At 39.1% G+C, this 10,193-nt stretch overlaps 1 long non-coding RNA gene across 2 annotated transcripts in view; it reads left to right on the top strand.

The window, feature by feature from the left end:
- Nucleotides 1-10,193, top strand: part of LOC141753785 (uncharacterized) — a 62,750-nt gene that overhangs the window by 19,438 nt on the left and 33,119 nt on the right. The window lies entirely within an intron of this gene.

Raw genomic sequence — 10,193 nt, 5'->3', positions numbered from 1 at the left:
AGCTGTCAGTGTGTCAGTGTGCTGACTTGACTATGACTTGCCCCAAACTGCATGTGATTATCATAAAGTGGGCATGTCTGTAAAGGGGAGACTTGTGGGTACCCAGAGAACCCATTTTCATTCACATATCCTGAGGTCAGAGGTCAAGGGACCGCTTTGAATATGGCCATGCCAGTTTTTCCTCGCCAAAATTTACCAAAAGTTTGGAGCGTTATTTAACTTCCTTCTCGACAAGCTAGTATGACGTGATTGATACCGATGGATTCATTAGGTTTTATAGTTTCATTTGATGCCAGTATATTCACTCTAGCTTTAGAACAGACGGCAACGTTAATGTGTTAAAGATATGAGTGGCGTTCTGAACAGGGCCGTAGACTCTTGAAGGCTCTTAAACATGACTGGACTTGGAAAGACTTGCCAATGAGAATATATGCAGTGTTAAATGGCAGAAAATTGTCTATCCTGACGTAAAGTTCTCACAGATAATGATGACTGTGCGAATGTATATCTGTATTGCTGATAAAAGAAATGTGGCTACGTAACATATGCATAGTCCCGATGTGAGACATTCATTTTGCCTTTATTGCTGCTGAATCAAAAGCTTCTGACGCACAGATTCCTGCCCTGCTGCTGAACTCCCACCTTCACACCAATACAGAAACTGCTCCCATCGCCGACTAACGAGTATTATTTAGATCTGAAAACTAAACAGAGGTCAAGGAGAGTTTATAAATGTACTAATTGTATTGAGCTGTGAAAGAGAACTGGCCTTCCTCTTTCAAAGCTTCTTTCACTGAGTCATCTTATATCTGCAGCCCTGTGTTGAAATGAAGCAGCTTGGCCAACAAACATATTTCTTCAGCGTGCTCATCACCTTGAACAACACTGACACTGACATAGTTCACAGGGAAAGGGAAAATAAATACAGATTGATATCATGTAACTTGAGAAAAGACCACAGGCATGTTTTTCTTTTAAAAAAAAAATAGGAATACAGTGTTTCGTGATGAGGCCGAAGCACACGAAGGAGTAATATGTGACTGGACAGATTTGCATGTAATTTAAATGAGGGCAGAGTGCGAGCAGGGAGGAGCACGACGGATATGAGTCGGTGTGAGATGGAGTGACTCAGAAACGGGTCGATTTGCTGATTCAGACGTGTGATTGTTTGTCACTAAAAGGTCTTTGGCTTCATTGTTGAGGAGTTTAATTGTTTCGTGTCAGACACAAACACTAAAATCATTAACCTCACCCAAGTTAAAGCCACAGTAGGCAGAATATTTTTGGCGTCATTGGGCAAAAATGCCATAATAACCTTTCAGCATATTGTAATTCAAGTGTTCTGAGAGAAAACTAGACTTCTGCACCTCCTCATGGCTCTGTTTTCAGGCTTTAGAAAATCTAGCCTGTGACATTGAGAGAGCGTTCCTATTGGCTGTGCTCCGGTCATGTGACCAGAACTTGGCGTTCCTTCACCAGATTTCACAATGGCGGCGGCGTCACAAACGTTCTCATTTTACAGCTAAACCGTGCACTACAAGATGATTCTGAAAACATTTGAGGCGAGAAATAGGCATTAACATAACATAATATTGATTCATACACTGTAAAAAAAAAGAAGTGTAAAATAACGGAAATTTTCCGGCAGCAGAAAATGTCTGTTAAAAACCGGAAAAATACTGTCCGTTAATTAACATAAATAAACTGTGAAAAAAAACAGTAATTATCTTTATATAATTAGCCTTTATTACTGTAATATTACAAGAAATATTTTACTTTTAAAATATATTTATTGTTAGAATAGTCATACACCGTAAATCTAAGACCATTTACATGTAAATCACAAATGAAGCGTGTAATTTTACGTTGCAAAAGCCCAAATTTACATTAACTCTCAGAAGTTTTGTAAAAAAAATCTGTATTTTTACAAGAAATATTTTAAGAATTCCATGAAATCCTTTTCTTCTAACATAAATTAATTGTTAAAATAGAGTCATAAACCTCTAAAAAACAGAATAATTATCTTTAAAAATGATCAAGAAAAGCTTAAATACAGATAATTACGATTTTGATTTACATATATATCAAGATGAAACCTGTCATTTTTTTAAAAAATTGTCATTTTGAAATACAGACAAAAAATTTAAAATTTTTTGAAAAAAAATGTTAAAAAAAATGCTTTTTTTACAGTGTATTTGATCAGCACTACCTAGTTTGACCGTTTGGTCGGAGTTGGCAAGTGATTGACAGCTGGCTCTCATAGACAGCAGATGGACAGCAGACCTCAGATCAGCTCTTACGGCTTGTTTTCCTCCGGTCTGTGAAATCTTGCAGCTGCCGTTAGGAGCACCGGAGGACACTGGAGGACACTGGAGGACACCGAGACACATGATTTTTTTCAGGTTACCTGTTTCATGTACTACTGTCCCGATATAGCGTTTTATAAAAATAACTTTTTTTAATCATATTTGCTCCAATCTCGCCTACTACAGCTTTAAACAGACACATAACTGTTTGTTGCAGCTTTAATGTGGAATACAATAAAATGTTGTCCACTAAGACCCTGATATGGGCGGCAAACCCAGATTAAATACACAGAGTGGCAGTCTGAATACTTTTGTAAGTTTAAGTTTGTGTTTGCAACCAAAGCCAATCCCACAGTGTGTTTTGATAAAACATAACTCTCGCTCTAAAAGCAGATGGTTTAGAAATGCAGGCATGTGCTCGTCCTGCCCGTCCTGCTGTCTCCTACAGATCTGCAGCTCTGTGCTGTGGCAGTCCGCTCTGAGGACGGGAAGGTGAGCGAGGAGGGCGAGGGATTGAGATCACTCTGTCTGTACAGTAGGTCAGTCTGTGAACAGCCCCGGCTCACCTGTTGCTATCTTTAACCTGATTAGCAGGAGGTTATGTTGGAGAAGGATCTGTCGCGTGTGTGTGTGTGTGTGTGTGTCGGCTCAGCTCTTTCACTGTAAAAGTTAAGGCGGCTGTTTCTGTGAAAATCTTAATCTAATACGAGTCTTTCTTGTCTTGTCTTCCTGTCGAGCCGTTGAGAACCCAATTTGTACAATTTCAGGGATGTCAAAGAGAAGCCAGAGTCTCCGTGTGAGGGTCACCCGCTAGGTGAGGGTGAATTTAAAGAGATGCTCTCGAGACATTGAAGAGCTTATCACCCACTGCCCCATAAATAGAAACAAGCTGGTCGTCTTAAGAACCGTGTGATCCTAAATGTGAAATGTTGAGTCACACTGGCCGTGGACAGAGAGGTGCATGTCCCAGTAATATGAAGTGAAGGGAACAGCTGGGGAAAAATTGCAAATAAGCTGCTGTTTATGCACTAGAGACCTTTTTAAATAACTTAAAGTTGAGACGAAATGAACAATGCCTTTTTTTACTCTTTTAGATCACATGCAAAAATACAAAATTTTTTTTTTCTTATTTATATCAAAATCCAGTCATCTTTTCTTCCTGTGAAACTAAATATGACGTGTGCATACGTAAGCTAGTACCAACCAGTTTCCACCATGATATCAATCCATCCTTTATTGTCTCTCAGAGGCTGTAGCAGGTTCAATTTTAGTGCCAGAGTGACTCATATGAAACTAGACCTGAGGTTTATGAAACCTGAGGAATCCATTGGTGACAACCACGTCATGCTATGTGTTATTGTCTCCTATTCTAAAAATGATGTGTTTGAATATTTCTGCATACTGGGGTCCATAACAGTCTTGGAATTACATAAATTGGGTATCACTGTAAAGCTGAGACTCTTGTGGATCCAACTGTGTTCATGTGTGATGATGTTAGTCCCCATAGGAGACATTTCATTGTAGTGAGACCATTTGTTCTAACATGACCTCACTGTATAAAATGACCTGTGGTGACCTCTAGGATAATCACAGCCTCATGAAACTTTACAGCCACAAACTACAGACCTAGAGCATTCAGAGGATGGATGGCTTTCCTACGTAGGTAGATTGACAATAAGGGGGTTTCTGAGCAGTTTCCAAAACAGAAGTGCTCGCTATGCAATCGGCGAAAAATGCAATTCTTGCAGAAATCTCAAAATGTCAAAAGTTTTCGAAACCAAATCACAACATGTTTTCTTCTATGGTGTTCCTCAAGGTCTTGGTGTCTTAATGTGGTATTTGGAGGGATTATTGATCATTTTGATCGATTCTCGAGTGGTAAAAATGGTGAAATTTAGCACCAAATCTGTGTAACAAATGGTATCAACCCCAAAATTGCTGCAGTGAGTATATTCTAAGTCCTTATACACTTTCACAATTTATTTTGATTATTAATTAATTAATGTTTATGTCTGATTTATGACTAGAACAACTTCACACACAGTGCTGCATCTCAAATTAACCCTCAGGTTCACAGCTTTCAGATGATGTACACCACTTCTATGTGACATCTACTGTTGACCTGCTATCTCCTCCTAAAGACCCCCTGTACCCCCCTAAGAAACGTGACTATGTGAGTCTCAGATGGTTAAGGAAACAAGTAATGGGCCAAACAATTCAAAGCAAACAGGATTTTTTTTTAACTAAAAACTTGAAATACTTAGCAGTAGTGTATGTCAGACTTTATTTTGTGGTTCTTGGCGATCTATACTTGTATACTTTGTACGCATGTGAGATATGCATGATGGTTATTTCACAGGATGAAAGGAGACGATATATTAACCCACTAGATGCTTTATGTTTTGTCCTCACGTCACTTCCAGCTGTCAACACGGCCCCTTGAGAGATACTCGCTAAGAGGAGTCAGTGCATTTGCAAATCCCTTAAAGTCACTTAAAAGCTCTTCGTCAACCATTTATCTTGGTGCAAAAGACGTAAGTTTGTAAAAACACAGCCAAATATGACGTGTGTTGTATCACTAAAACAAGGTTCAACTAAATCTAAACAAGAAACTGATCCACTTTGGACCCCGCAAAGAAAGTGAAAGTGGAAGAGAAGTTTAGGCTGCTGCACTATTAAAAAATGTGATGGCTTCATTTCTGTCAGTAATGAGGACACCATGCTTTGCTTGGATTATAGTAGGGCATCTGGCCAGTCTACCCCCAAGGACAGAGCAGGACGGAAAATATTATATATAAAAATAGCCCACTCGTTCCCTCTCTCTTGAACGTAATTCTCAGAAGTCCCCGGCTTTTTTAATTTTTTTACATGTCAGAAATGACACACATTACATCACACTAAAAGGTCAGATCATTAATGTTATACTCTGATTTATAATCTCTCCGCTAGAAATGTCATTATCGGCTATTCCTTGATGATAGCTTATCGTATAAGGGCAGAAAAGGGGTGTGTGTGTGTATGTGTGTGTGTGTGTGTGTGTGTGTGTGTGTGTGTGTGTGCAATCATGCCGTTGTAACTCTGTACATGTGCAGCGCTGCAGACCAGTGAGCAGGATGAGTTTAAATGTCCATCACAAACGCTTTGTGCTGGGAAAGTTACACAACACCTCTCGTGATCTTACCTAACTGCTGCGCTACTGGGGAGGATTACAGGGATGTGGTGGGATACTGGGAGTGATGTGAATGTGAGTGAGTGTGTGTATGTGGGAAAGTTTATCGCCACCAAAATCTAATGGGTTGTTCATTGTGCTAAACTCCAACCCTCAAAAAAATTGCATTCAAATCCATTGTGAACGTCTGGTATAATCCTGCTAACAGAAGGACAAACAAACAAACCAATGCCGGTGAAAACATAACCTCCTTGGCCTTGGAAGGAGGTTATGTTTTCACCATAATAATAATTATTATATCGTAATAATCATTAGTTGTAGTGTTGTTTTGTGTAATTACACCCTTGTTCGGTATGTTTACTCCGTACGTGTGTGCTGAGGTGAGTAGTACTCTGGTATGTGGCAGGATCGTACAGTAAGAGAGAGTTTAACTGGGTGTGGACTCTGAAACATACCTGTCAAAGTGAGTCTAGTTATTTAATACAGGTGATTCACATGTACTTTTGGCAACTCCACAGTTTAATTTGTGGTTTATACAGTGTATGTAGGAAACTGTTCTTCATCATCATCATCATCATGACCACCACTGGTTTCTCTGATCCGCCTCTGTCCTCTTCACACACTCTGCGTCTGGAGGTGCGTCTGTTTTGTCCTCCTCTCATATAAACTGCAGCATTGAGCTCTGCCGAGCACAGCAGAGACAGTTTACATAGTTAAAAAAAAAAAAAGCAACAAAAATGTAAATGTTGTTTAAAAGATGGAGCCTCACGCTGAACGGAGCTTCGGCTGCCTGCGTGAGATAAGTGAGAGCTCTGTTTTCTTTTAATTCAGAAGCCTGTGGGGATTTTTTTAGAATTAAGATGAGGGTTACGCATTTTACTCTTTAAAATAGGAATAAAAATGTACAATCTGCTAACTACTTATCTATACCTAGGGCTGTCAATCGATTAAAGTATTTAATCGCATGATTGTCTATAGTTAATTGTGATTAATCACAAATAAATCATACATCTTTTATCTGTTAAAAATGTACCTTAAAGGGAGATTTGTCAAGTATTTAATACTCTTATCAACATGAGAGTGGGCAAATATGCTGCTTTATGCAAATGTCTGTATATATTTATTATTGGAAATCAATTAACAACACAAAACAATGATAAATATTGTCCAGAAACCCTCACAGGTACTGCATTTAGCATAAAAAATATGCTCAAATCACAACATGTCAAACTGCAGCCCGACAGACAACAACAGCTGTCAGTGTGTCAGTGTGCTGACTTGACTATGACTTGCCCCAAACTGCATGTGATTATCATAAAGTGGGCATGTCTGTAAAGGGGAGACTCGTAGGTACCCATAGAACCCACTTTATTCACATATCTTAAGGTCAGAGGTCAAGGGACCCCTTTGAAAATGGCCATGCCAGTTTTTCCTCGCCAAAATGTAGCGTAAGTTTGAAGCCTTATTTAACCTCCTTTGAGACAAGCAAGTATGACATGGACAGTACCAATGGATTCATTACATTTTTTAGTTTCATATGAAACCAGTATCTTCACTCTAGCTTTAAAACTCAGCCCACTACAACCTCCGAAATATCGATTGTCTTAATGTGTTAAAGAAATTAGTGGCGGTGTGACGAATTTGCGTTAACGCGTTATCATGGCGTTAACTTTAACACCCCTATAAATAACAAAAAACTGTCTTCACTTTAGCTTTAAAACTGAGCCTGCTACAACCTAATTTTTCAAAATTTTCAGTCAGTTCATAAATCAAACAATTACTTGATTAATTAAAACAAATAATCTGCATATTGATTGATAACAGGGCTGCATCTAGTGATTATTTTCGCCATCATTCGTTCGTCTATCAGATGTCAGAAAATAGTGTAAAACGTCTGATATAATTTCCCACAGCTCAAGGAGATGTATTTAAATTGCTTGTTTTATTTGACTAACAGTCGGAAAAACCCAAAGTATTCAGTATACTGTCATATAAGAGAAAGAAAAGCAGCAAATCTTCACATTTGAGAAGCTGGTACCCGTGAACGTTTGACAGTTTTGCTTAAAAAAAATGATTGGAGATTAATTTTCTGTCAGTCGACTAAACGTTGCAGCTCTAATTGTTAAATTATAATACCTATAATGAAGCCAGTGAGTTCTGCAGAGAGGACGGGTCTGTTTTTCCTTTTTGTGTCATTTTTCCCAGTTAACTCTGGGCTGCAGGCTTTCATGTGTTTTACATAACAGTGCTGAATTCCCTCTCCAGCCTTTCATTTGATGGATGCACCAAACACTCGCAGCCAACAGGAAGTAGAAACGATTCGGCGGCGCTGCCAAGAAGTCAATTCAAATGTTCGTCTCTCAGTTTGAGATGAATGTCAAACAAAGAAGTGCTGCGTCACCGCGCAGAGCAGGTTTAATCCAGATGTACAGTTACATGTCCGCCGGGCATTAGATGACATCACTGCCGCTGGGCTTCAGAGTGCTGGCGAGAGTTTAGAGGAGGACGATGGTTACATCAGCCTGCAGCCATGAGTTCAATATTAATGAGCCCCTCTGCCATCACGGAGTTACTGGGATGAGAAACAGGGAGCAGGTGCAGGCCGGCAGCAGCGAGTGGTGATGACCAATCGCTGCACATTTCCCCGAGAACATGACTGGCACATTTACATAATGTGTGTGTGCGTGAGAGTACAAACACACCTATTACTGAGTGACGTCCGGTGATACAGAGCGAAAGTAATGAAGTGCGATCTTTCCCTCAGGGCAAGGCCAACTTTATGTTTTGCTTTCACTAATTTCAGCGGATGTGTTGAAGGGGAAATCCTTTGAATTATGATCAGACCGGGGTTTCAACTCCAAAATCATACTGTTTTGATGCTTTACTTGGTGGAATATAAACTTTATTTTGTATATTTAGCGGTGTTTCTTTATTCTAACTTGAGCTGAAATGATTAGTCCATCAACAGGAAACGAATCGCCAACTATTATGATAATTGATTAGTCACGTAGAGTTATTTTTCAAGTGATAATGCCAGACACTTGTTGGTTCCAGCTTCTCCAACTGGAGTATTTGCTTTTTTCTCTGTTTAATATCTTTGTAAACTGAATATTTTTCAGTTTTGGACTGTTGATTAGACAAAACAAGACATTTAAAGACGCAACCTTGGCTTCAGGTAAACTGTGATAAGCATTTTTCAGACATTTTATAGACGGCAGATCAATAATAAGAACAATCGTTCGTTGCAGCCCCAGTTTAAACACAGCAGCCAAATACAAACATATATGATAAGCGAGGAGAAGCTCGGATTACAGCACATACAGAGGGAGAGAGACTTCGTTCTCTGCGCAGGTAGACATTACTATATTAATTACTATATCAATGCTCTGGGTATCAGATATGCACCTTTAATGTAACAGTGTTGAATGTTAAGTTGTTACGCTGGTTACATAATGTTACGTGAAAAGTCGGGCAGTTGTTGTTTAGTTATAGGGTTACTACATTAATAGCTACATCATTATGTTGTCACGCTACGTCGTCACGCGACGTCGTCACGCGACGTCGTCACGCGACGTCGTCACGCGACGTCACGCTACGTTGTTACGTTATTATTTTAACACCAACCATGATGTTTTTTCTTACCATAACCAAGTAGTTTTGTTGTCTAAACCTAACCAATCGTTTCACAACATTAACCACGTGACATTGTGCGTTACTGCAAGCGTGATACGAAACTGATATGAAACGTATTTATGAATTTTTTGTTCAGAAACGGCGACATTCAGCGTATCCGTGGTTTGCAGAAACGTATAATGCCAACATTTTTTCTGTCATTTCTGTCAAAATGTCAGAAAAGTTACCTGCAGCCCAAGGCATCATGTACAGATGTCATGTTTCGTCAGACCATTTTGTTTTGCATTTTACTCAAAAACTTAAATGATTAACTGCTGCAGGTGGTTTTTCTGTCAATTGACTTAGCAATTACTTGAAACTTATATGTTTGCACGGTCCATTATTGGCTGATTTTAACAACAGAGGCTAAAAATTCATCATTTATATTCATCATTCTTCTAGATTTGCATAAAACGTCACTATAAAATCACAGAACACTTTACCTTTCAGCAATGAAAAGTTACTGTTTATCAATTATCCCTCTAATAATTAATTAACAGCTTTTCCTGTCTGAAGATACAAGTAAAGCTTTTGGTTTAATACCTTTTTGTATTGAAGCTCATGCATTTTGACTGCTCTCCTCCCTCTTGTCCGGTGGAGGAGTTAGTTATGTAACATCCAGAGAGGAGAGGCTCCAGGCCGCGGGGGAGACGGGCTCTGACCTGCAGGTGCAGCCGCTGTGGGAGGACCGCCTGTTTCTCGGCTGCCGGAGTTTAGCACTAAACCCAAACACACTTTAAATCCATACATTTCATGCAGAGACACGTGGAGAAAACAGGATTTAGTGAAAATAACAGCACCACCAGCTAAATCCTTGTGGGCGGAGACACTATTTCTGTCTATGTAGTGCTGTAAAGATTAGTTCAACTAGAATTTGTGTTTCCAGTTTAACCAAAGAGAGATTTTTTTACTTCTTGTATTTTTTCATTTGAAAGACTTTTAGAGGCCTGAAGAAGTAAAAGCATCCAGTATTTTACAAGAAATGCAAAAACAAGAGAAAAACTCGGACAAAAATCTAAAGTTTTTGTAACAGAAAACATTTCTAT

The sequence above is a fragment of the Sebastes fasciatus genome, chromosome 17 (assembly GCF_043250625.1).
Source record: "Sebastes fasciatus isolate fSebFas1 chromosome 17, fSebFas1.pri, whole genome shotgun sequence".
In the NCBI taxonomy this organism is placed as follows: domain Eukaryota; kingdom Metazoa; phylum Chordata; class Actinopteri; order Perciformes; family Sebastidae; genus Sebastes; species Sebastes fasciatus.
This window is presented reverse-complemented; position numbering and strand designations above follow the sequence as displayed.